We start from the raw sequence: 27,321 nt of genomic DNA on the forward strand, positions 1-27,321 counted from the left end.
AGGAGGGAGCAAGCTTCTTTTCGCCTGCTCCAGAGGCCCTCAGGACCTGAAGCCATGGCTTCAAGTTACAAGAAAGGAGATTCTGACTCAGCTTCAGGAAGAACTTTCTGACAGTAAACGCTGTTTGACAGTGGGAAGGAATCCCTCGGAAAGTGGTAGACTCTCCTTGCTTGGAGGCTTTTCAGCAGAGCAGGGCCATCTTACTCATAGGCTGAAGGGGCACCAGGGTGCCAGGCTCCCAGTGGTGCCAGCCCGAGAGTCTGGGGCCCGAGAGTTGAGTCCAGGGAAGAGCCTGCCCATCAGTTGGAGCGCGGTGGCGGCCTCTACTGCTGCGGGCGGCTCTGTGCGAGTTCGGGGGCAAGCGAGACAACAAGGCGCTGAGGCAGCCTGCCAGCTGAGCAGTGCAAGAGCCCATGGGGTTCCAGGCTCTCACCTTTGGAAAACTGAGACATGGCGGAGACTGTGGTAGCTTTAAGAAATACGGTTTGTTCCCCTATCCAGATCTTACAGCAGGGTCCTCTTAAGAGGGACTTGTCCCCCCCCCCCCAGCAGGGCAGCCAGCCTCCCCAATTTGGATTCCAGACTCTCTTCCTTCTTCTTCCGAGCACCTCTTGCTCAAAGCCTCTCTTTTCCTGCCACCTAAGCACCCAGTTATCCTGGCCCCCTTTCAAATCCTTCCTCTCTGTTCACACCGCAGGGCAAGGGAGAAAGACTTCTCTTGAATTTCCAGTTAGGCTCTCAGGGGCCTTGAATTGTTTCTTAATGGCCCTTGCAGCTTGTATTTCTCCATTCAAAACCCAAATAATCCCAAATCCAACCATTTTCAATTTCCAGGGTATAGTGGGATTCCACCCCCCAAAAAACCTATAAAAATATTGTGTGTAATAGGATAATTGAGGTGTTGCTATTAGAGTTCCAAAGGGAATGTCAAGCAGGGAGGGAGGGGGGAAGAGAGAGAGTGGAATTCTGGGGGAGAGAGAAGCTTGGAGGAGGCTTGGAAAGGGAGAGTGAATGTTGTGGGGGGAGGCAGTTGAGTGTCGGTTGAGAGCGGAGGGTTCTAGAAGGGGGTACTTGGTGGGGGACCTGAAGCTGGGCTGGGCAGCTATTCAGCTTGGGATCAGTATGACAGTCGCCACCGCCCTTGTTTGTCGGTGGCCAAAAAGGATCAGAGATACAGAGAGAGACTGTAAGTCACCTGTGGTGACCAGGGAATGTGTCAGTCCCATGCCCAGCGAAGAGGGGCTCTGCCAGCTGCACAGGAAACAGAATTCCCGCGATTTAGGTGGGCCACGGAGCCAGGGCATGGCGAGCATTGCTAATGCTCAGATGCCTCACACCAGGCCCTCCAATTACCTGGAAAGTAGCTCTACGGACCTGGGCTATGCCTGGTTATCGTCTTCCCAAGCAACATAAAAATGTAATGCTGGTAGTCAACAAAAGAGGTTTAAAGACTCTCTCAGGGCAAAGAAATGTAGTATAAACAATCGGGAAATGATGGCCTGCGAACGCTCCAGTTGGAGAACAGCCTTTACTGAAGATGTCATGGACTTTGAAGACACTCAAACTCAGAATGAAAGGAGGAAACAAGCTAAGAGGAAGGCATGTTTGGCAAACCCTCACCGTGATCAACTCACACCCGAAAACCTATGTCCTCACTGTGGAAGGTTGTGTGGATCCAGAATTGGCCTTCACAGTCACTTATGGACTCACTGTTAAGACCGTGTTCATGGAAGACAATCTTACTCAGCTACAAGTGATTGCCAAAGAAGAAGATAGATTTGGGGTCTACGGCCAATTTCATGGACATGGACTTCATGGAACACACTTGGGAAGATGTCTCACATGTCCATGCTCCCCCTCCATCTGGTTGGTCCGTCATGCTCCCCAAAAGCCGGCACACACCTGGCAGGTGGAGGTGCACCTTGGGGAAAGGGCATAGAAGTCAACTTTGCCTGCTGAACAGCAGTCTGAAAGAGGAGAGACTCCACCTGCAGATGATCAGTGAAATATACTCGGAGTCGAGAGTGGATTTCATGCTCTTTATTCAGCTCATGGTGAGGAGGAATGGGAGTTCCCCCAGAATGTCTGCTTTATATACATTATTTACACAATGGGCCCCACGTGATTGGCTAATCCCGGCTTCTCCTGTAGGCCAATCAGGTTGCGGATTCACTTCCACCTGGAGCTGGATTGGGTGGCTCCTGTGGACCAATCAGACTGCTGCGTTTTGGATCCTATTCAACTCAGTACATAACAATCAGCCTTCAAGAACTCTGAGGAGAAGACGTTGATGAGAACCAGTTGGCTTCAGCCTTCTTAAGCAGAGCTCCCAACAGCAGTCACAGAAGGCAAAGAAGGAAAGAAAGAAAACAGCTTGTTATTTATTCTTTTTAACATTGTTTATTAAGAAATATTATTTGATTCTTGGCATATCAAAAGCAACCAGTTCCTCCAATTTATTGATTGAGCTTTAACATATGCCAGTGATGCCCTTCTCCCCTTGTCAGGGACTGGCACATTCAGGCAGCAAGCGTGGCAGCCCAGAAGACATGCAAGGCACCAAGCAGCATGGATTCCTTCAACGACTTGGAAGGACTTTACAATCCAGAAAGGCCAGACTGGAACGCCACAGATGACGGAGTTTGGCTCTTGTCCATCAGCATGGGAAGCGGCAACAGAGACCATTCTCTGGAAGCGTGGCCCTGTGAAGGAAGAAGGTATCCTCCTGGCAGACGTGGAGAATGAATGCCCAATGCTCCTGCCCTGACATTGCTCCTAAAGAAAGCTTGGCCAACCCACTTCAGAATGAGAGCACCTCCTTTCTACTCTCATGCAGGAATGTTCTTTAACCTCTGTGAGAACACAGGGCTTCCACCACCACTGGCTAGTCCCAGTCTCAGCTCGCATGCGGCGCTACAGTTCCCAGGTGGACGCAGAGTACAACTGTGAAGATTACAAAACTCAGGAGCCACCAGTGATTTTATGCCCTGCAAGTTTGTTCAGCAGCATGGTGTGACAATGTAATAACTGGGGAATCTGTGGACAGCAAGAGCCCATTCACATGAGAGCCCATACAATATCCTGCTTCCTCCACAGAGTCATGCCTCCAGGGATCAGGCTCCAGCTCCCAGGATGAAGAACCAGAGGACATCCTGGTGATTCCTGGCTGCCATTCCATGCGCCTCTTTCCCACTGCCCCTTCTCCATGCGAGTATGGCTTCTTTCTGGCCCTGTTGGCACAGAAGCAGCAGCCAAAGTTTCCACTGATTAAGACCACATCTCAGCTAATTTCTGAGAAAGTGGCAAAGTGGGGAAAGGTTCAGGTAGGTGGAAATGCCACTTGAGTGTCCTATATGATAGGGATGCTTCCTTCCTGTGTCCCCCCCCCCCATCCCCATGTGTTAGCATGGCTGGGAGCCAGGCGCCTGCTGATGTTTCCATTTTCTTTGCAAGGACAGAGCCTTTCCCCAGTGTTTAACTTGTTCTGGCCAAATCCCTGGAGAGACGTGACAAGCCTCAAGTACCGGGGCAGAGGGAAGGAAGGGGTCCGTGGGAAACACATTTGGGAGTCATAGGAACACACTTCCCACCTGTGGTTGTGACAGCTGAATGGGCGTCTGAGGTGACTTTCTGTCCCTGGCGTTCAGTCTGTGATAGCCCTTTCACATGTTCAGAGATTCTTCTTTCAAAGCAGCCCATAGCGTAGAGTTGTCTCATGCTTCAAAGATACCTTCTTTCTTGCAGGAACAGCTTTGTGCACCACTGTGGCTCCTGCAGAAGCGCTTTGTGTAAAAAGTTGAGCATAAACAGAGAATGGAATAATAATAATAATAATAATAATAATAATAATAATAATAATAATAATAATAATAATAATGTGTCACCTGTCACTGGTGCATGTGGCTTGGCTCCCTGGCTAGACTTGTCCACAGATGTTGATAGCTTGGCAGGTCCTCAGCTGTGGTCCCAATATTATATCTTCTGTTGTTAATATCTGGCTGGTTACAAGGTTGAGCCATATGACCTTTCCATGCCTCCATTCTCTGAACTCTAAGGCTGCTTACACATCATACCTTGAAGTCACAGGGTAATTCCATTAAATGTCAGCCCACAGACTCATCATTCCTAAACATGTAGATCATTTTAAGGAGAATTTCCCAAAGTTTCAGAATCATGCCACTGTGTGGGATGAGTTTAACAGGAAGGAGAGTATACGTTAATTGAAATTTATCCCTCCAGATACCCACAAATGTGAGATGAACAGAGTTTTAAAATCCCCTCCATGACAGCAGAACTAAAAGGTTAGGAATTAGGCTGTGAAACCTTGTTTTGAGCAATTCCCGCTATGAAGTCAGCTGTCCACTTCAGAAAGAATCGGGCAGCAAGCTGAAAAGTTTAAAAATAAGCCTTCCTTACTTTATTATCATTCATTTTTTCATAGCAACAATAGCAGTAAAACCTATGCAGGCAAGAGAGTGTTGTGGATTTGCAGGGGACACCCCTAAACCCTAGAGATAAATAAATGGTAGGATTTTGATAGTTTGGAGTATTGAAGGAAAGACTGGAAGTCAGTGGGAAAGTACAGGCTCAGATTTGTTTTTAAGCCAGGACCTCACCTGGGATAGAGACAGGAACATGCCCAAAGGGGTTGATGGCCCACTGGAGAGCCAGGGAGAGATGCCTGGGACCCCAGGGCTGCCCTGCTGTGGGGGACAAGCCCCTCTGGACAGGACCAGGCAGTCAGATCCGGACTCCCTCCACACAGATGGAAAGAGCCAATGAGGAACAAAGTGTATTTTATTTTATTTTTTTTATAATAATATTTATTGAAAAAAGATTTTTTTTAAAATTACAAAGAAAAAAGACAAAATTACAAAGACAAAAGACAAAAACAGAAAAAGAAACAAAACAAAACAAAACAAAACCATCACTTTCAAATTCTCCACTTTCTTTACCTTCTTTCCATGACCTCCTCCTCCTCCCATCTCTTGTATCTTGATTAATAATTGTCACAGCAAACTTCCATAATTTGTAATTCGTAATTCGTAACAGCAAACTTCCATAATTCCATAATTCGTAATATTCTGTCATTACAATACCTTACTCTATTTTCATCTAATCTTATAAAAAACCTTAAAACTTAAGACTTAAATCTTATTTTTACCAGCTTCTCATAACCATTACCTTTTTACCTAATTCTTTAAACATTTTTACAAGAGCCAAGTAATTTCGTTTCAACATTTTCCCAACGTTCATAAAACATTACTGATGATAAAAAAAGAATAAAAACAATCCAATCTTCTTCCAGTGTCCCCTCTCCCCGGTCCCGGGATTGTCAGTCCTTTTTATCCCTTTAGTCTGGCACATTAACCTGGTGATCTTATATCCAAGGCCTTCAAATCTCTTCCATGTCCCTTCCGCAGTCCTTCTTCATATTTTCCTTTCACTCGTGGGAGCTCCAGCTTGGTAGTGTTTTTGACCCTTTTGCACAAATCAGCCCCTTTCTCATAGTCCAGACTAGACTCCATGTGGTATTTTAAGACATATTTCAAATTCCCTCCAAGATTGAAAGTCCCAACAGCTCCAAACTTCTGACGGCCCATTGCCAGGCTCGGAAAGTCCAAACATCCCTGCATAGGGGGGTCAGTCCAACCCCCCATTTCCAAATCAATCCAAACTTTGTCTTTCCAAATCTGTTTTTTTCCAAGTTCATTTGTCGAATCCAAAGGCTCATTTTCCTGCTGGGCCAAAAGTCCCTCCATCTCTGGCGCCCAAGATTCTGCAACATCCTCTTCTATCATCTGCTCTGTCAGGACACACTCCTGTTTAAATTCCTGGGTGGGCTCCATATAATTTCCCACTACCTGTTCAAATGTTCTGGCCGCATTAGTCATCAAATCTGTCTTCTGACTTAACTGAGCCAATAGGGCATTTATTTTAGAGAAAGCACCCAACAGTGCTTCTGATAACATTGTCCTGCAAGGTCACAAATCCTTTTCCCACGGTTGTAATCTGTGGCAGCTGCAAGCTCCCTAGAATTGGTTACAATTACAGTTCCCCTCTAAGGGGGGGGGGACTTCTGGTTGTTCTTTCTTTTACGGACAATAGCAACAAAGTTTCTTTTTTTAGATATTTTGTCAATATTAGTTCCTTTAAAATGCGAAAAGAAACAGTGGAATCACAATGCTACTCTTCTTTTAACTATCTGTCAAAAACATTTGTCTCTGGTCAATGAGCTTCAAAACGTCAATTCTGACACCCCGCTCCAGGGTCAGGACGGTGGAAAGTTACTTTACTTTAAACTCACTTCTGCAGGTTTAAACAGTCCAAAAAAGACCCCCCTTCTTCTCCTGCTACCGAAGGGAGGTTTCAATGATTTTTAATGGTGAAAAACCAATCCTTTAAAAGTAATTTTCTTTTTTTATTTATTAATAAATTTTATTTCCATTATGCACTATTTTAAAATCACAAACATACCACAAAAGAAAAAATTAAAGAAAAAATAAACAAGGTTTAACAGTAAAACATCATCGTAAATACATTTCTCCAAAAGTACTGATTAACATATCATCGTTCTAACTTCCCTCCACCACGATTTGAGCTGTATCACCATATTACCTTTCTTGCATTTCCTTCTTTCAACCTTTATGATTACTTCGCAGATTCTATAATTCACCTACTGTTATTTTAATATTATCCAAATTTCTTTCCATGTATAATATAAATTTCTTCCAATCATTAATAAAGTTTTTGTTACTCTGGTGCCTGATCTTCTGTGTCATTATTGCTAGCTCTGAGTACTCAAATAGCTTGTTTTGCCATTCGCTGATAGTTGGGATCTTAGATGATTTCCAATTTTGTGCCAACAATATCCTTGCTGCTGCCATTGCATACTGGAACATGGTTTGATCTTCTTTCCTAATCTCCTCACCAACCATTCCCAGAAGGAAAGCCTCCGGTTTTTTAGGAAATGTATACTTCAGTATCTTTTTCAATTCGTCATAGAATCCCAAAACCGCTTCACTTCTTCACATGACCACCACATATGATGGAAGTCACCCTCTTTTTTTTTACACTTCCAACATCTTTTATCTCCAGTTTTGTACATTTTCCCCAGCATAACAGGTGTAATATGCCAACGATACATCATTTTTTCCATATTTTCTCGGAGGCTAACACATGCTGTAAATTTCATATCCTTAGTCCAAAGTTTCACCCATCTCTCATATTCTAAATTATATCCCAAATCCATGGCCCACTTTATCATGACCTCCTTCACCTCCTCGTCTTTAGTATCCCATTCCAGTAATTGATTGTACATTTTAGATAGGAGTTTATTTTTTCCTTCTAGTATTTCTACCTGGAATTTTGATTTTTTCTCATTCATCCCTATTTTTTTATGTTCATTCCATAGGGCGTTAATTTGGTGTACCTGTAACCACCCTATTGATTTATCCTTTAATTCTTCATATGACTTAATTTTCCACCCTTTATCCGATTTGATCAAGAGGTCTTCGTAGGTCCATTTTTGATTTCCCGTATTTAAATTTTTGGTTGATGAGATATTGACTGGTGATAACCACCAAGGTATGCCCTTTTCCAACAATTTTTTAGTTCTATTCCATACCTCTAACAACGCACCTCTAACAATGTGATGGGAGAATCCCTTATGCACCCTTTCCTTATCCTGCCATAAATAAGCATGCCAGCCAAATCTAGCATCAAATCCTTCCAGGTCTAACACATCCAGATTCTCCAGAACTATCCAATCCTTAATCCAGCACAGACATGCAGCCTCGTAATATAGTTGTAAATTCGGGACGGCAAACCCCCCTCTTTCTCTCCTATCTGTAAGCAATTTAAACTTGATTCTTGCTCTCTTCCCCTGCCAAATAAACCTGGACAGGGTCCTCTGCCAGTTCTTAAACATTGTCGTGCCTCTGATTACTGGAATGTTCTGAAATAAGAATAATATTTTTGGAAGGATGTTCATTTTTATGGCAGCCATTTGTCCCTCCCAGGAGAGTGTTAATCTGCTCCAGCTGTCTAAATCTTTTTTAATCTCATTCCAAGTTTTATTATAATTGTTTTCCACTAAATTTATATTTTTTATGGTTACCCAAATGCCCAAATACTTCACCTTTTTCACTACCTCGATCCCTGTTTGTTGTTCTAATTGAATTCTTAAGCCATCATCCAAATTCTTTGTCAATATTTTTGTCTTCGTTTTATTTAACTTAAACCCGGATAGTTTTCCAAACTCCTCAAGCAGCTCTAGAACTTTTCCCACACCTTTTAATGGTTCTTCTAATGTTATTACTAAATCATCGGCATAGGCCTTTAATTTATATTCTTTCACTCCTAGTTTAATTCCTCTTATTTCTTGTGTTTCCCTTATTTTATTTGTAATTATCTCCAGTACCATAATGAACAGAAGGGGGGACAAAGGGCACCCCTGTCTTGTACCTTTTGAAATCATAAAGGAGTCTGTTAAGTTATTATTAATGATTAATTTAGCTCTTTGACTCGAGTAAATTGCTTTGATACCCTCCAAGAAGGGCCCTTCTATCCCTACCCTTTCCATACACTTTAAAAGAAAACACCAAGATACATTGTCGAAAGCCTTTTCGGCGTCAACAAATACTAGAGCCGCAGGAATTTCATTTTTAAACTCTAAATATTCAATGATGTTAATTATATGTCTTATATTATCCTTCAACTGTCTTCCTGGCAGGAATCCGGCTTGATCTTTATGAATTGATTTCATCAAATATTTTTTCAATCTTTTTGCCATTACTTCAGCAAAGATTTTATAATCATTATTAAGTAGTGATATCGGCCTATAATTTTTTATGTCAAGTTTATCCGCATCTGGTTTTAGTATTAGAGTAATGTGGGCCTCTCTCCACGAGTCCGGTATCCTCCCTCCCTGTAAAATGTTGTTAAATACATCACATAGAACAGGTGTTACATATTCCTCCAAGACCTTATAATATTTTTGCGACAGACTGTCTGGACCTGGGGCTTTTCCTGGTTTCATTTTTTTGATAGCTTCCTTGACCTCATCCATCGTTATTGGTTTGTTTAAATGGAATATTTCATCTTCTGTCAGCCTCTCACTTCCATTTTTCTCCAAATATCTACCTATCTCTACTATATCTTCATCCTCCTTTCTTTTGTACAAGGTTTCATAAAACTGAAGAAATTTTTCCTTTATTTCATTTGGGTCTTCTATTATAGATTCCTCTATTTTAATCTTATTAATCACCATTTGTTTTTTCCTTTTCCTTAGCTGCCATGCCAGCAATTTCCCCGTCTTATTTGCAGACTCAAAGTATTTTTGTTTCATTGATTTTATCCTCCATTCTACCTCTTGCCCTATTAATGTTGAGTATTGGATTTGCAACACTTTAGATATTTGTTTCATCTTTTCATCCTCGGGATTTGTTGTTAGTTTTCCCTCACACTCTTTCAATTGTTTCATTATTTCTTCCTTTTTTGATTCCCTTAACTTCCTTCTATAACTATTCTGTTGAATCAGAAATCCCCTAAGAACTGCCTTACTTGCTTCCCAGACTATATCAATTTTGGTTTCTTTGTTTAAATTCCACTCAAAATACTCTTTCAGGGTGTTTTTGGCTTTCTCACTGATCTCTTCGATTTCCAATAGGTAATCGTTCATTCTCCACCTGTACTGTCCCGATGATTTACATTTTATTTCCAAACTAATTGGATTATGGTCGGAAAGTGTTCTGGGTTCTATCTCACACTTCCTTGTTCTTAATGAAAGTTCTCTTGAGGTCCAAATCTGATCGATTCTTCCCCAACTTTGATGTGATTCTGAAAAGTGTGTAAATTGTTTTGTTATTGGGTTTTTATATCTCCAAATGTCAATCAGATCTAGATTTTCCTGTAAGTCTTTAAAGGATTTTGGGAGTTTCCCTTGGTTCGTTTTTCTCCTTTTTTCACTCCTATCCATTCCTGGGTCAGGGACTCCATTTAAGTCCCCTAATAAAATTAACTTATGATTCTCTAATTCTAGCAACATTTGTTCTAACTTTTGGTAAAATTCTGCTTTTTTTGTATTGGGGGCATAAACCGTTATTACATTAAATTTTTCTCCTTGATGATTAATTTGAACTCCCAAAATTCTTCCTTCTTCATCTTTACATATTAACGTCGGTTCCCATTTCTCTCTAACATAAATCACCAGTCCTCTTTTTTTGCTGACATCTGAGTTAATAAATTCCACCCCCAACCTTTTGTTAATCAATACATGTTTATGTTTTTTAGCTATATGAGTCTCTTGGCAGCATATCACATCATAATTTTTGTTCCTCAAAACTTTCGTTATTTTATTCCTTTTGGATTTTTCATTTACACCATTTACATTCCAAGACAAAAACTTCAAAGACATTAATAAAACTAACTTCTAATTGCTCCTTGTTCTCTTTCTAACCTTCTTCTTCCGCTTCTTCTCCGCTCTCTAGTCCTTCTTCAGTCTCCCCCCCTCGTCCCCCCTCCCCTCGCCCCCGCAACTTCTCCCCCTCCCCCCTCCCCCCTTCTCTATCTCTTGTTCTGTCTTCAACCTGCCAAGTTCCCTCTCATATCTCCTCATAAATTTTTCGACTTCCTGTTGGTCTGTCAACTTAAATTTTTTGTCCTTAAAAAAGAAGGTGATTCCTTCGGGAAATTCCCATCTGTATCGTATCCTATTTCTTTTCAGGACCGCTACTATTTGTCTATATCCTTCCCTTTTGCGTAGAATTCTGACTGGAATTTCCTTGAGAACAATTATTGGCCTACCACCAATTATTAATTTCTTATGGTAACTCGTTTTTAATATTAAATTCTTCATTTCAATTGAGTTAAATATTACTAAACAGTCTCCAAGAGGTCTTTTGGTTCTATTTTGAAGTACTCTCATTCTTATTCTGAAGGAGTTTTCAATTGTATATGCAACATCTTCTTCTTTTAATTCTAACCATTTTGCTAATTCTCTAATAATCTTTTCCTTTATATTCTCATTTGTCTCTTCCTCTATCCCTCTAAATTTTAAATGTAATTGTTTCTGTCGCATTTCTGTCATAGCAATATTATCCCAAATTTGTTCCTGCCTTTTATTCACCTCTCTCATCTCTTCCTTTATTTTTTCAGTCTCTTTTTTCTGTTCTCTCATATCTTTTTGCAATTTTTTATTAGTTTCCTCAAAAGCTTTTGATTTGACGGATAATTCCTGGATTTTTGTGGAGAGTTCTCCCACCGCTCCTTCTATCCTCCTATCTATCATTTCTTGCATTTCTTCTAATTTGCTTTCTAGGTGACTTTCATTTTGCTTAAACTCCTCTTTAATTTTAAGCCATAAAAAATCAAGGTCTTTAATTTCCTCTTGTCTGGATGTTTTCCTATCAGCTGGCGTTCCTCCCACCTTTTTCCCGTTTTTCCCTGACATTTTAAACCTTCTATCCTCTATTTGTGTTGTCACTAAATCTCTCCCTGTTAGGGGCTCACAATCTCTTTCTATCAAATATTCAAACTATGCCTCTTTAAACGTATATGTACACTAGAGGGAGTGATTAAACAATGGGCTAGGAGCAACCAGTTATCGTATCTTCTACTTAGCCTTAACGGCTTTTGGTTAGTAATCCAGTTCTCTCTTTTTCAATAAACAGCTAAAAGTCTCAAAAAATCTCCCAAGATTTGTTTGTACTCCTTACTTCATTCTAGTCAATCTGGCTTATTTCCTCCAAACTTCAGCCACTTGCTGGCCTAATCCCGTATAGAAAAGAGGTGGTGTGAATCTCAATGGTGGCTCTCAGAGGAAGCACTTAATCCGTTGGTATAATAATCCACTTGCACAAATAATAAACAATTGAAACTATTAAGTTCGTTCCAATGAGGTGAGAGTCAATATACCTATTAAGGTGAGGGACAGTTTTAAATTAGCAGTTTAACCAGTATTCTCGTGTTAGAAGACTGTTTTTCCTCCAGTTTAAGCAACCAGACCGCTTTTTGACTTTAAAAGTAATTTTCAAAGCTCTAGTTTACATTGTCTTTGCTTTCTTCTGACTACCAGGAAACGGAAGGCTGCCTTCCTGTTTAGACCTTCCCGTTTCAGTGCCAAATGAAGGTAAATTTTTAAGTCCAATTCCTTTCTAATCGCCAGTTCTTATTTGAAGTCCAATTGTTCAATATTTGAGTACTCACGGGTGATTACTTTAGATGCCAAATTGTCCCAGGAAAAAGGCAGCGCTCTCCGGCAACGGCTATGCGGTTCGCTCCACGGAAATAGCAGTTGACTCACAGCACCGCGCCACTTCCCCCTCTTCGCTTCGGAGCCCGTTAGTGGGTTCCTTTGCAGGTTGAGGGGCGCTAAAGGTGCCCACCGAGTCCCACGGTCACAGGCTTCATCCGCCTGTGATTTCTGAAAGGGTCCCCGCTTCGCCGCAGCGGAAAAGACCCGTTTCGCGCGGAGCTGGTCCCTCCGGTTCAGAGGCGATGGCGCGACCCCGGAAGTCTCAGGAACAAAGTGTATTTTTAAGTGGTACAGCAGTCTCTGCCGTGTCTCCATTCTCCCAAGGAACACGTACCCTGGGTGAGTGCCAGGACCCCCCTGGCATCTTGCAGAGTGTGGGGGTGGCAACCAGCTTTTGTAACAAAACTGACATTTACGTAACCAACGCCAGGCACATGCGGAAGAGGCATGTCTGCACCCAACACGGGCCCAAGGAAGAGAGAGAGGGAAACGAAGTACAATATGCTCCTTTCTCTCCATGAGATCAGGGAAAAGGACATCACACAGAGCCGTCTCTGCCAGAGTCCCTGCTTATCAGCAATGCAGCTCTGCAGACTTAGCTCCTTTTCATGCTGCAGGTATTAAGGGAAAGGTGTCTAGCGGGGTTCATCTTGCACAGGGCAGGAGCGTAGTGTGATTTCTTTTGTATTATTTCTTTGCACCATTGCTGCGTGTGACCCTTGAGAAAGAGGTTCCTGCCCCAAGGGGCTTACAATCTTTAATAAGACACAGGGAGGTAACAGAGAAAGGTTGAGGTCCAGAGTGGATCCTAAGTCCTCCTGTGAGACATAAGTCAGGGTCTCTGAGTTTAGACTTTGGGATTCCTGGACATTTCCCATCTGTAACCTGTTCCTCTATTTGTATTTTCCTTTCTGTCTCATACTGAGAGGCTGCTGTGGCGCCATGAAATGAGGCAAGAAGGGGAAGCCGCCATGGAAGTAGAGGTATGTTAATTCCATGGGGAATCCACCCCCCCCCATGGGCCAGGAGGTCATGGTGCCAACCTGAGTGAAACACGGCTGGGGTGGGGGCAGGCCTGACTCCCCCCAGCTGCTCACCCCCTCCTTCTGAGCCAGGCTGGGCCCAGGCAGGAGCAGTGAGGTTGACAGCCAGTGGTGACGTGGGCATGGGCAGCATGGCAGGGAAGCTTGTTCTGTCCCCCTCCTTGCCTGGGTCAGCTGGCCAGGCATGCTTGCCAGTGCTCAAGCTGTCCCTGCCATAGTTTGGGGGCTGCCCTCCTACGGGGCCCTATGTCCCCACCACAGGAAGGCCCTGCCTCCGCTGGCTCGCCTTCCCCTGCGCTGCTGCTGAGCTGCTCTGTGCCAGCAGGAGAAGGAGGGAAGTGGCTAGAGGGAGGCAGCAGATTGAGGACAGGAGGGAGATGGGAAGCGGGGGGGGGGGAGAGAGAAAATATTGAGGGTGATGTGCCCCAGAAGAACATTACTGGGGAGGGACCACGGGATCCCTGTCCCCTAGAGTGGATTCCTGTGCCAGGGGAATACTATGTCCTTCTTCCTTCACATGGTCGTGTTTGGGAAAGGCTCTGGCCAAGCAGTAGCAGCAGCAGCAGCCCAGCGGTGCCGTGGGGAAACCCAGAATTTGTAGGTATGCTGAACAGGCTGGCCGGGATGGAGCCAAGATGCCTGTGTGAAGGCCAAGTGGGAGAAGTTAGTAAGATCTGGTAGGGAGAAATGCCCCCTTCCCAGGTCCCCCACTCTCCTGCCCCAGACTGGGAGCCAGGCGCCTGCTGACGTCTTCTTTTGCTTTGCAGCAAGGGAAAGATGCAGCCTGGGAGGGACTGCACCCAGACAAAGGACACCTGCCTCAGAGGTATGGGACGGGGGAAGGAGGGGTGCCTTAGGAAACACACGAGAAGGGTCTGCAGGATCAGGCCAAGGGCCCACTTGGTCCAGCCTCCTCTTCTCCCAGGGGCCACCCAGATGCCTGTGGGAAAGCCGCCAGCAGAATTTGAGCCCAAGAGCCCTCTGCCCACCTGGGACTTCATGCAAGTGCTTTTCTGAAGCATTGTTTCCTCCATCAGGACTAGTAGCCTTTCACTGCCCTCTCCTATGCAGTCAGAGATGCTCTTCTGCTGCATCTCATGGTCATCTTGTGAGCTCAGCAGTGGGCTCTGCTTTAAGTCCCTGGGGTGGGTGTGACAGATGAATGGGCATCTGCCATTGTGTCCTGAGACCTTCCAGAGCAATTGCTGGTCTCTCTCTCTCTCTCTCTCTCTCTCTCTCTCTCTCTCTCTCTCTCTCTCACACACACACACACACACACACAGAGTAATGAGTAAGGCAGATTTCATGCTGCTGTCTTGTAAAACACAAGCATTCATCAGAGTTCAATGTCAGTGTTTTGCTTAAAATAGCATTCAGTGCGGTCTGAGGAGTAATTTTGTGGTTGCAGTTATCTAATATTAATATTTAACATTAAAACATTGAGATATTTTCTAATGAGCTGGTTGTATACCCTCTCCAGAGTCTTTAGCCTATGTCTAAGATAGAAGCCTGGAAAGATTTCCCTGCCAGACTTGGCCTGCAAAGGCTGGGGGAGATAACAATCTGAGCCACAGAGCCAAGAAGGCTTCCCACCCTTGTGATAGGAAAACAAGCCACCAAAATACTTGGGTCATGTCAGGCATCCATTGTGGGAAAGAAGATTTCCGTTTGGGGAGTTAATTTTCGCTGACACAGAAGGTGAAAGGGCCTGCGGCTCAAAGATAGCTGTTGCTGAATCACTTGCTTCTTGCAATATAAGGCATTAATATATATATCAGCATGTACACAAAAAGAGAGAAACCCCAGGAATGAAGGAAACAAGCTGAAGGAAATCTTGAGGAGACAGCTGAATAACCTCTAGGATTCCCTGGCAGGACAATTAGTTCCAGTTGCTTTACTATTGCTGGCATTTACTGGAGCCTCTAGAGCAGGATGGTCCAACTTTTCATACCAAGTGGGCCACACGACTACTTTGACACAGAACCTATGGGCCACACACTGCCTTCCTGCACGGGATGTGAGGAGCAAGCCCAAAATTTGACACCCCACCCTCCAGCTTTGGTGCTGCCTTCTCAAGCCTGGCTAAGTAACATGCTGGGCTTTGGGAAGGTGTGAGGGCTCTGACAGGGTCCTAGAGTCTGCCCTTCTTCCCAAAGCCTAGTTTGCACTTTCCCAGCTTTGGGAAGGAGGAAGGAGGGCTCAAGGACCATGCCAGAGCCCTTACGCCTCCTTCCTAAAGCGCAGTACTTTGCTTACTCAGCTTCGGGAAGGCAATGTGAGGGCTGGGGGGGGCGTCAAATGTTGCCGAGAGTCGCCAAAAAAAGGCATTGAGGGTAGCATGCGGCTCTTGAGCTGCACTTTGGACCAACCTGCCCTAGAGCATCTGTGTCTCTCTAGGTGTTGTTAAACCCCAACTTCCATCACTCCTTAACCAGCAATACCAATGGTCACAGATGATGGCAATTGGGAATCCAAGTACCTTGGAGGGCAACAGGTTCCCTATCCCTGCTCTGGGAAACCAGGGTTTTGAGTCTATCATTAGTAGGGAGCAGATAAAGGGACTGTGATGGAAGACTGGGAGCTCCGATAGGAGACAGACCAAGGAAGAGACTGGCCTCATTTGCTGTGGTGGCTGTCAAAGGAGGTCAAAGGGGTGCTACATACCTACCCAAGGTATGTAGCACCTTTTGCTGCACTTGTTTGTTCTACTTTTTCCTTGGGGAATCTGCCTTTGCTGTCTCTTTCCCTCTCTGCTTTGGGATGCCTTGCGTAGTCATGGTGCAATGTGTTTCCGAAAAGAGATCAAGTATGTGGATGTCAGGCTTCAGGGACTTGGCTTACTCCCCCACTCCTTTTAGCAGCAGAAAAGGAGAACAAAGCGAAAGGACTCTCTTACCATTTAGAGATTTTAATGAGCATGACGAGAGAACAAATAATCCATTCCTAGGATGAAGGTGCTCCCAATTAAGGATTCCACCCACTTCCCCCTTCATCATCCACGTCACTTCCATGTCTTGCAACCTGATCTTGCAACCACTTTGCTTTCTGTGCTGCCACCTTATCTACTCTCCTTGACCTTGGGCTGAGTGGATGGACGCTTTCCAGCACAAGAGAATCTGTTAACTCACTCTCTCTCAGTTCTTCTTCTCCTAGCTGTTCACCACCCAGTTCTTACCAACTTCTGTCTTCTGAACTATGTCTCTCTGCAATCTCCTGTTCCAAATCTATACTGTCCCATTGCTCCTGAGAAGATTCAGGATCCTGGCCAGGAACAGGGGGAGAGGGAGACTCCTACCATTCCTCCTCAGTGCAGCCCTTCTCAGCATGATCCCTGACATCACCCCCCAAGGCTCTCCTCCTCCTTCCACCCTGCTGGCTTGGGTCTATGGGGGTGGCTTGCATGAAATGCCCTTTGCAATTCTGGTGCATGCACACGCTCTGCATACTCCCACGATCTTTCTGCTGGCCCATACCCCTTCCACCCAGTTAGATACTGCAACTTCTTCCGTCACCATCGAGAGTATAGGATTTGCTCTACTTTGTATTCCTCCTCTCCTTCCACTATGACAGGAGGCAGAGAAGCTTCCTTAGGAGTCTGGTACGGGTGCGCAGGCACCACTGGTGACAACAATGACCTGTGGAACACGGGGTGAATCTTCATGGATACAGGCAACTGGAGTCTAAAAGTCACAGGATTAATCTGGTCTATCACTTCAAACAGACCCACTCTCTGACTATCTAATTTCTTGCATCTGCCTTTTTGGGGCAAATCACGTGTTGTCAACCACACTTAATCCCCCACCTTGATCTCACTGCCAGGCTGCTGGTGAGCATCTGCTGCCTTTTTTATAGGCCTCCTTTGCACAGTCCAGACTCTCCTATAGTAACTCCTGGGTGGTTGCCAACTCATCTATGAATTCTTCTGCGGATGGCACTGACAAGGTGTCGGTTGGTGATGGAAAGGAGTGAGGATTGTATGCATAGCTAGTGAAGGGGACCTGCTGAGTTGAAATATGAAGGGCGTTATTGTACACAAACTCTGCTAAAGGGAGATTGGTTACCCAATCATCTTGCTGGTAGTTTACTGTCAGGTGCTGGTGTGGTTGCTCAAGAGTAAACAGGCAAGACTCCAACCTGTCTTTTCCAAGCTTTATTCTTGGTGCAAACTATTTACAGTGAAGAGCATCGTAAGTTCATATCTGGCTCAATCGCTAGCAGAATCTGGGAGTGGTCGGTCTTTGTATCTCCCCCAGCATAAAAGTTGCGTCACCCCCAGCTTTTTCCGCCCCTCCCTGCGCTGAAGCCTACTGCGCAGAATGGGCGCTGGCAGGGGCGTACTTCCCGCCTCTCCAGTTTGCTCAGGCTCGGTGTTGAGGCTCTCCCTAGCATTCCCTGGTACCCGCACCTCTTCTCCACTGGAGGTGGGGTTTTCCTCCTCGCTGGAGGAGGAACTGCTTCGCAAGATTTTCGGAGGCTCCCTATAACACAACTGCCCTTCCATCTCTCGCCTCTGAGTTGACGGCAGTTCCCTGACATTTATGTAACAACGAAGGTATTTCTGCAACGTGGCATTAGTCGTCTCCAACTCTCCATTAGTCTTGGGATGTCTGGCAGAGGAAAGGCACAACTCCACGTTGAATAACTGCATGAGTTTCTTCCAGAACTGCGAGGTGAATTGGGTTCCACAATCTGGATCACTCTGAGTGGGAGCCCTTGCAACTTGAACATGTGGTCTACGAAGAGCTGTGCTGTTTCTTGGACTGTTGGGAGTCTCTTACACGGCACAAAGTGCACCATTTTGGTGAACAAGTCCACTACTACCAAATTACGGTCTGCTGCTGTGACTTTGGTAGATCCATTATGAAGTCCATAGCAATGGTTTCCCAAGACCCTTGCGGGGTAGTTAACAATTGCAGCAACCCTGCTGGCGCTTTCTTGGGCCTCTTTGCCTGTTGACAAGTCTTGCAGGCTCACACATATTCCTTCACCTCTTCTCATACTCTTGGCCACCAAAACTGCCGTGTCACCTGGTAAAAGGTCTTGTGCTGTCTGAAGTGATCCACTGTAGGGTTATCATGACCTTGGCTCTAAGGTCACCCACTGGAGCATAAAGAGCTTCTCCTTTGGACAGTAGTCCTTCTTTCTCAGAGAAGCCCTCTGCCCCGTTGGTGTCTCCTTGCAACATTGTTAACTTGCCTCTGGCGAAGGCATCCTCTCGAGTTTGCCATTGGAAGTCTGTGTCATCCCCCACTGATCCTGCAGCCAACTGTAGTTGTGTTGGCTTCAAGATATGCCTATGTACTGAGACTGGTTCATCCTCCTAGAAAGGGCATCCGTCCCCTGATTCTGCCTGCCTGCCACATGCAGGACTCTGAAATCAAACCTGGCAAAGAACTGTGCCCAGCGAATCTGTCTCCGATTCAAATGCCTTGTCGTCTGCTAATACTCTAGATTACGATGTTTAGTGCGCACCTCTACCTGGTGGTGCGCCCCTTCCAGGAAGTGTCTCTGCACTTCAAAGGCTTCCTTGTTCTTCCAAATGGTGTAGTTCTGCTTGGAAGGAGTCAGCTTCCTAGAGTGGAAAGCGCATGCCATCTGGGTCTGCCTGCAACAACATCGCGACTTCTTGCCCCTCAAACAATCTGTGAGAGGTGTAGCAAGCCTCGAATAGGCTGGCACGATCTTGCACTAGTAGTTTGTGAACCCCAGTAATATCTGCAGGTTGTTCTTTCTTTTGGGTTCTTGCCATGAAACCACACTCTGCACCTTAGCGGGGTCCATGTACACCCCTTCAGGCATGAGTCTGTAACCCAGGAAATCTACAGTTGAGATGTGGAATTGGCACTTTTCCAACTTAGCATAAAGCTGGTGTTCTCTCAGTCACTACAGCACCTCTGTCACATGCCAGATGTGTTGCTCTGGGTCCTCTGAATAAATCAGCACAGCATCGAGGTGCACCACCATGAACCTATTCATTAGACCACTGAGGACATAGTTGATGAAGGCTTGGAACGTTGCTGTCCCTGACTGAAGTCCAAAGGGCATGACCAGATATTTGAAGCTGCCGTTTCTGGGGCAGAACATCATTTTCCACTCATCTTCCTCATTCCTGACAGTGGGTGACATACTACAGGACTGGCAAGTTGCAATCCAGAAAAAAGCTTGGAACGTGATACTAATCCCTCAAAAAATTGTATTTGTCAACTACCCAAAACCGAAGGGCTTCCTCTCATGGATAGATTGCATAATGCATTTCCTGAACATCCTGAATGATATGTTGCCAGGAGTAGTAAAGCCAAATGATGTTGTTTCTATAGAGTACTTACATTATGATGGTTATTTGGTACGAGCAATGATCACCTTTCAAGATCAAAATTTGGCCAAACTTATCCACATATCAAGACATCTATTCTTAAAGGAAAGGATAGCAATACTAAGATTCTTTGAAAATAGGGTACCATTGATGCCAAATGTGATAAGCCAATGGTAGAAGAGGATCAGGAAAAATCCAAAAAGGAAAACTAACCCCAAAAGGTCTGGTCTGATAATCACAAACAAGAGACCCCAAAATTAAAAAGGAAAAGCACACCCTTACTGGGATTTCACCCCTCCCATATCCAAGAATCTCCTGAGGAGTCTGCTGATTCTCCAGAGAGGAGGAGGCGTGTTCTGCTCTCTACTTATTCTGCTCCAGCACCAAATCAGTCAGTCAGTCAGTGTCGGGGAGAGAGAGAGAGAGAGACTGAGTGTTAGAGATCGTGTGTTGCTGCTAAGAGCAGCTACAGACACTGAGTGTAGCATTCATTTATGCTTAGACCTATTTAGCTCTGTATATAGTTGTATAATAGTTGTAGATAGAATAAAGAAGATATTCTACAGAGCTGCTCTCCGAGTTGTTTATATACTCTGCTAGAGTCTGCTGTACTCTGCTGTGCGACGACTGTCTTCTTGTGGGAGTGAATCCGGTGCTCACAACTCTAAGCTGTGAGTCCACAGCACTTTGACCTGTTCCTGTGCAGAAGGTGGTCTCTGGAAGTGCTACCCAGCTCGCCTAGCCCAGTCGGGGCTGAAGTGGATGAGTCCAGTTGGCGGCACTGGCTCTAGGGCGATGCTGACATTTGCAATGCCCTGTGAGCGAGCAAAAGGACAATTTCTTTACAGAAGAAAACACTCTAGTCAATTCTGGTCATTTCCGTCCTCAAGCCAAGCTGAAATTTTAGAAAGACTAGAAACATTAAGTGGGTGAACATGTGACACACTGACAGATGCCAGCCATGCCAGCAGAAAACTCCTTCAGTGAAATCTGAACACCATTTAGATCCATGAGTCTTCAGTACAAGTTTAACTCGTTCCCCTACTTTAAGGTAAGGTTGCTCCAACTCTAAATCTCACCACCCACAGGTCTTCATGCAGTTGTCCAGCAGAAAATGCCGGGTCCAAAGTGTGACATGCAATTTATTTTAGGCTGATCATATGCTGGCATAGTCCTGTGGTTGCCATGGTGCCCATGATGTTCTGAGTGGCTTCTGCTGAGCTTCCCTCAACATGGATGTTGGTCTTTCAGAACCAACAGCCCATGGGGGCTCCTTAACATCTCCACCAGCTCAGGCAGGGTGATAGTTGGGCAGGCAGCAGCATAGTTGGTACATCTGCAGAGTCCGCATCTTGTCCCCTGCACTCAAAGCTAGGTACAAGAACACAAGACCAGGGCTGTTCTGGGTAGAACCGTGGAGAAGGAAACTGAACTGCTCTTCCTAGCCATGAAGTCTGTATTGGTGCTGCACCAATAATCTAGGATTACAGAACTGGGACAGACTGAGTCCCCATCCCCAGCTCATCCACCAAATTATTGATGATGCAAGCCAGGTTGGCTCCTCCCCACATCAGCTGTCACCTAGCAGCAGCCATTCCATTGGCTTACAGCAAAGGGAGAGGAGGGAGGCAAAGCTACTCCACCAGTTCTGTTGAGACAACAGCAATTCTTTGATCCTCCTTTCCTCAAACTGTTTCCATTCCAGCTGATCATATTCAGCTAAAAACCAATGCATGTTTGTTTTTTCCTCCTCCCTCCCAATCCCTTTTCCCTTTGTGTCATGCACCCTAGATATAAGCCTGAGGCAGAGACTGTCATCCCAGATGGGGTTTGCAAAGTCAAACAAACAATAATCCCGTATTAGAGTTGTTTTACCCTTGTATCAGCCTGGCATTTAGCAGCAGCGCCTCAAGATTTGGCAGCTTGTTGATAAAACAGCGAGGGTAATTGTGGATCAAAAGGGAGCAGAAGCTGCAAGCAGGCTTTATTTACCTGACCTTTCTTCTTCCCAACTGGCTTGCCCATTAATGAGATTATTGGAACATTCCCCTCACCTAAGAAACGGGCATCATATGCTCTGAGCAGTTACTAAGCGGTAGCATGACATGTGCCATATGAACATAATAAAGGCAAAAACACGCCTCCCCCTCCCCAAGGATCATAATAACCCAATTTTTGCAATCCTCTCTCTTACCAGTGATGGAATGGTCCCTCTTCCTTCCTCATCTGTCAGGCTGGGGCAGACTTCTACTATCTATTTCCTGCACCGTTAGATCCATTCTCATACTAGACCATGCGTTTCTTAATGCCATAGGAATGGCCACTCCCATATTCCTTTTGCTCTGAAGAAGCTGAAGGTTGTCAAAACACACATTCAGAGGTCATGAAAAACCACACGTTTAATTCTTGATGAGGAAGAAATGAAAGTATGAAAGAAACGAAGTATGAAAGTGTAGTGTGGAAATAACTGTCCCTTAGCCAATAAAACTTTCCTCTCTCCTGTGGACAGTAGTCTATACCGACACCTTGTCTCTCACATGCCATGGTGGTTTCTTGCTGCTGTCACTGTCTGCCATTTCCCATCACTGTTTCCTCTCTGCAGCCCACGCAGAAGCAAAGGGGCACAAGAGAAACTGACACAAGGATGCCTGGTGCTCCCTGTTGGGCAGCTGGGCTCTTGAGATGTGGTTCAGCGCACAGGGGTCCCCCTCCTGTGGTGGCACTATGACGGGCTTGCCATGTTGTGGACTGGTACATTTCTCTGGGAATCTAACTTAAGGGGAAAGGGAACTGTCACATCTTGCTCTGTGAAGAAACCTAATTAGACAGCTCTGTGGGGGCCTGAGAAGCAGAAGACAGTGTGTGGAGAAGGCAGACTTGTATCAAGAGGCCAGGGAGCCTCGTGGCGGACTGTTCAGCGTAGGGTGAATAACACAGTCTAAACTCTTCCCAAACAAACTGGTAATAGAACTTCCATCAATGCAAGTTTGGAATTAAGTGGACAGTCGTCAAGCAATTATTTGTTGGTGGGCTGTTTTGATACCAACTCTGGCACACTCTACTGCATGCTTCCCTCAATGTCTCTGCTGCTCACCAGCCTTCTCAGTTCAGATGCTCAATATGTAAAAGGCTGGTTTGTAAATGGAAATGTTGCAGTTGACATTGGTGTCCATTGTAAGAGGTGAAGGACAAGCATGATCCCTTTCAGGCTTAGGCCCAGCAAACTGGGGGAGAGCAAGGAGGGTGTGAAGGAGGCTGGTGGGGAATCAGATTGTGGGGTCTCTCTCTCTCTCTCTCTCTCTCTCTCTCTCTCTCTCTCTCTCTGTGTGTGTGTGTGTGTGTATACACACACACACACACACACACGTCTTCCTAGTTCCCTCTGCTGCCAACTTGCTTCCACTGCCTTCACTCTCCAAAGACAACTCTTTCCTCTTTGTGCCTAAAACCTATTAAGGGAGACAATTGGCAGACTTGCCCCAGGGGCCCAGGGGCAGGGGGGCCTGAACTCTTCTCCCATCTGGGACTTAATCCCCCACAGCCCCTCTTCTGAAGTGCTTTTCTGTCAACCAGGGTCACTTCCAGTATTGCAACCTTGTCTGGAAGAAAAGATACCTGGAGAGAAGGCCTGTGTGGAGGCGACAGGGAGAGGGTTCTACCCTCCTCACCTAAACATGCCCTTTTTACTTTTAAAAGTTCCAGGACTGGAGCTCTTCTGTGTCTATATACACTCTGTTCCTAGCACATTCTAGGTTAGAACCCCGTTCCACTATCATTTCTTGCCAGTCTTCCGCAAGGTCTTCCTGACATAGTGGGCTGACTCACTCTATGCAAGTGACCCCTAGATGATTCACTGCTGATAGTTTGAACAGACCCAATGGAAAAGCATGGCCTTGACCTCTTGAGGACTGCTCTCATTAATGCTCTTCTTTGATCAGTGAGGGTCCATTCACAGTTGGAAAGTGCCCTCCAAACCTTCAGTCCTGAAGTGATGTCCCTGCCTCAGTTATCTCCAGTGAAACTGAAAATCTCCAGTGAAATGCAAGGCCTAGAGAGGGAGCCATCTGGCAATGACAATAACTGTGCCTTGTGGACCAGTTCAAGGTCCCAGGAGGCTTAAAGTAGGTGAGTGACAAACCTAACTAATTGGCAGGACAGTTGCTATTGCTCATTTTTATTTCTTCTCTCAGAAGAGATTTCCCTTGCATTTCTTTCCTCCTCTTCTGCCCTTTAGCGTTGTGTGTGAAATTTGCAACCCCTTGGGATCCATTTCCATATTTGCTGTGCCAATTACTCCTATAGCAGGAAATGCCCCTTTATAACAGAAAGCCTGGCCAGGTTGACTCTCCAGTGCTTTGTCAACAAACTCATGCATGTAAGCTAATTAAATTACATGCCGTGCCAAATACTAAATCATGTGTCTGTTTGTTGGGGCGGGGGGAGTGTCTGCCACAGAACTAGCAGTTGTAGATGATTTTCAGAAGAAAAATAGAGAACTGAAAACCTGACGTGTCACTAGGCCAAACAAGGCAGTCTGTGGGAAATACACACAGTTGTTGTTTGTGTGGGTCTGTGCCCGTTGTGTATTTTTAATATGGAAGGGAGCTGAAGGGAGCTGCCAATTAGATCAAAGCTGTGTGTGTGTGTGATTACCCTGTAAACAATTTGTCCACTCAAAATTGCCCTGCATAAGCTACTTTTCTTCCCGTAATGACAGGGAATGGCAGGACACTAAGCAGTGTGCACTGGGGGAAGGGGGACTGGACTCGTGAGAGTGGGCCAGTGATTTGTGGGACCTGTACTGGCCAGAAGGCAAGTGTTGGAGGCAGGGGAGGCTTCAGAGCTGGAGGATGGAGGACAGGATGGGTTGGAAGAAGGGCTGGAAGAGGCAGGCAAATGAAAGGCTGGGTGCTCCCCCACCCTCCCCTGAACCACTATGTCATGGACTGGTTGGACGCAGAGGAATGGTGGGAGAAACCAGCTGGGGAATCACCAAGGGAAGACGGTTCAGAGCCCAGGGACTGGTGGTGGCACAAAGATAAGTGGTCAGAGGGAGAAAACTTGGAAGAGGAGGTGTCAGAAGCTGAAGAGGTAACAGGGAGCCAGGGAGTATATGGCAGAGAGATGTCCAGAATCAGAGGCAGAAGCTGATCAGGGGAGGAGGAAGACCAAGAGGCAGAGATGAGTCACAGGTGTCTCCCTCTCCTGCTGTGACAAGCTCCACTCCACACTTACCTCCCAGAACCAGAAGAAGCATAAAAAGGGTGGAGGAAAGGTTGGCTTCATGGAGGCGCAGTCTCCGATTGCTTGGAAAAGGCCCTGGAGAGGAGGGGACTTAGACGGCTGTGAGTAGGAGGGGATCCCTGGGACAAGACCTGCCGGGAATTAGTTGCTGTGCTCATTGGGCCTGACACTCTGCCAAGTCTGTGCCGATTGTGTTCTTGCTAATAAAGAGTTAACTCCAATGTGCATGGTGTGATTTGCTGTTGGCTCGCTCCTGCGGAGGGTATTGAAGAGATAGCTTCCACGCAGGCACAGTCTCTGGCTGTGTGTGTGCAGCCCATCAGGGGAAGGTACATAAACTGGTGGAGGGGGAGTGGCCTCCTGTTACTGCAACTGCTTCCTAGAGAGCAGACCTGGGAACAGCTGCACAGATTCTAGACTCCTGTGTGTGGGTATTTGGAGCCACAGAAACTACTGTAAGTGTCTGCTTTTGACAATTATGAGTTAACCATGTGCCATGTGCATTTCTTTGGCTGGGGAGCACCCGTGACACATAAGGACAGGATGAGAAACTCTCTCCATCTCTGGCTTGGTCTGATGAGAGTTGGAAGTCCAACAGCATCTGGAGAGGCATAAGCCCCCAGCCCTTCTGTATGGAGGTGGGAAAGGTGTAGCATAACCTTCTCCCTGCCATGCTACTTAACTGCATGCAAGAGCTAGTTTTTTCCATGCGGCAGCATTCAAAATTATGATCCCCCTCAATCTGTATTCTGATGTAGTGAAGGGAGCAAAACCCTGCCTAGGTGCTCAACTTTCCCTCCTCCACTCTGCTGCCTCAGGCTGTTTTCTCCCAGCCCAACTCCAACACCGATGTGAGGAAACCTGGGGAGATGAAGGGATGGGTTATAGCGGGGGTGGGCACAGTATGGGTCCCAATTTGGCTGGTGAGGTCATTTGCCTAGTACCATGCCCACCTGCCCCACACATGATCAGGTGCAGGCAGGTAGAGTAGTCCTGCATTGACTGTGCGACTGCACTCCTCATGGTCTAATGGGCAACGAGTTCAAGTCTGCTGTATAATCCTCACAGTGAGGTGAGGGTTTGGCTCCTCTCACCCACACCTCCCTTTTCATGTGAAATTTAGACCTTCTCATCTCCACTTGAGACATGAATGATGCTGATAGATAGATAAATAAGCAACATCACTGCCTCTGCCATCTCTAGTTTGGCCTTGAATGCTTACTTAATTGTCATGGACTTTAACCCCCCACATTATCTAACCCTGTCCTGGCAGCTGACTCTTAATCATCTTATGTGCTTTCATGTAAGTGTGGGTCCTGTGTCTTGAATTCTGATGTGAATGGCAGAGCAGTTAGTGATGCCCCGGCCTCAAGATCCATGCACACATTCTGCATGCCATTAGGAAAGAAGGACTTTTCATGAGCTAGAATCCATTCCATCCAAAACACACTTTCCTAATAACCTATTAGATGAAACAATGTCAATTCTATGCAATCTAATTATAAATGTAGAGCAGCACACTGCAAATTTCCTATCCCATTCCAGCAAGTTGCCAAACACAGGCATAATCTCACATTTCCATTTGGTTGTGGTTTCTAATGTTTGTTCGTTTTGTTTTGTGTGCATTTTTTCAAATATTGGAGCAATTAAGTTGGCTAAATGTACAGAGCTTTGCAAATGTAACTTGGTTTCATTTCCACAAGAAATGAGAAGTCAGGAACATTTACTTTGGAAGACTGAGAACTCTGTTGACTTTATGCACTTTTTTGGAGGGAGGGGGAAATGTCATAGAATTGTAGAGTTTGAAGGTACTCCCAACGATCATCTAGTCCAGTGCCCGGCAATGAAGGAATCTCAAATAGATCATACATGACAGAGGACCATCCAACTTCTGCTTAAAAACCTCCAAGGAAGGAGAGTCCACAACCTTCCAAGGGAGTCAGTTCCACTGTTGAACAGCTGTTACCCTCAGAAAGTTCTTTCTAGTGGAATCTGAATCTCCTTTCTTGTAACGTGAAAACATTGGTTTTGGTCCTGGCCTCCAAAGCAGGAGAAAACAAGTTTGCTCCATCCTCCAGCCCTTTAGATATTTGAAGATAGCTAGCATCTCCTCTCAGGTTCCTCTACGAGGCTAAACATTCCCAACTCCCTCAACCATCCCTCATAAGACTTGGTTTCCAGACCCTTGATCATCTTGGTCACCCTCCTTTGCACACATTCCGGTTTGTCAATATATTTCCTCGTATCATTTACAGGATGGTACAGATGGCTCACCCTGGCATAGTTCAGTCGTGTAGATGAGTTGGTATCATCCTGCCAAGCAGAGGCTTCTACACCTGATCAGAATTCTGGGGACACAGAGGAGAAGTCAAATTCTTTTTGGCTGGACAATACAGATGACTGAAATATACTGTCTACTTTCAGTATACTGTAGTGGTTTACTTAGTAGAGAATTGCCTTTAATC

The 27,321-nt window shown here is 45.4% G+C and overlaps 2 long non-coding RNA genes across 3 annotated transcripts; one reads left to right on the plus strand and one right to left on the minus strand.

The window, feature by feature from the left end:
* The first annotated feature begins 1,832 nt into the window (after nucleotides 1-1,832).
* On the plus strand, nucleotides 1,833-27,321 carry LOC310714410. Of its 2 annotated transcripts, none has more exons than XR_014529720.1 (5): nucleotides 1,833-1,941; nucleotides 1,975-3,323; nucleotides 13,185-13,239; nucleotides 14,067-14,125; nucleotides 23,551-27,321. It is a non-coding gene; the product is annotated as an uncharacterized lncRNA (long non-coding RNA). The 2 variants fall into 2 exon arrangements; XR_014529721.1 differs by lacking the exon at nucleotides 1,833-1,941 and having other exon boundaries at nucleotides 1,947-3,323; nucleotides 23,551-23,737; nucleotides 27,112-27,321.
* On the minus strand, nucleotides 14,410-19,888 carry LOC310714485. The gene is made up of 3 exons (XR_014529829.1): nucleotides 18,363-19,888; nucleotides 17,174-17,433; nucleotides 14,410-15,367 (listed from the first exon to the last, which is right to left on the minus strand). It is a non-coding gene; the product is annotated as an uncharacterized lncRNA (long non-coding RNA).

Source organism: Podarcis liolepis (genome assembly GCF_965112155.1).
Source record: "Podarcis liolepis genome assembly, chromosome: 8".
In the NCBI taxonomy this organism is placed as follows: Eukaryota; Metazoa; Chordata; class Lepidosauria; order Squamata; family Lacertidae; genus Podarcis; species Podarcis liolepis.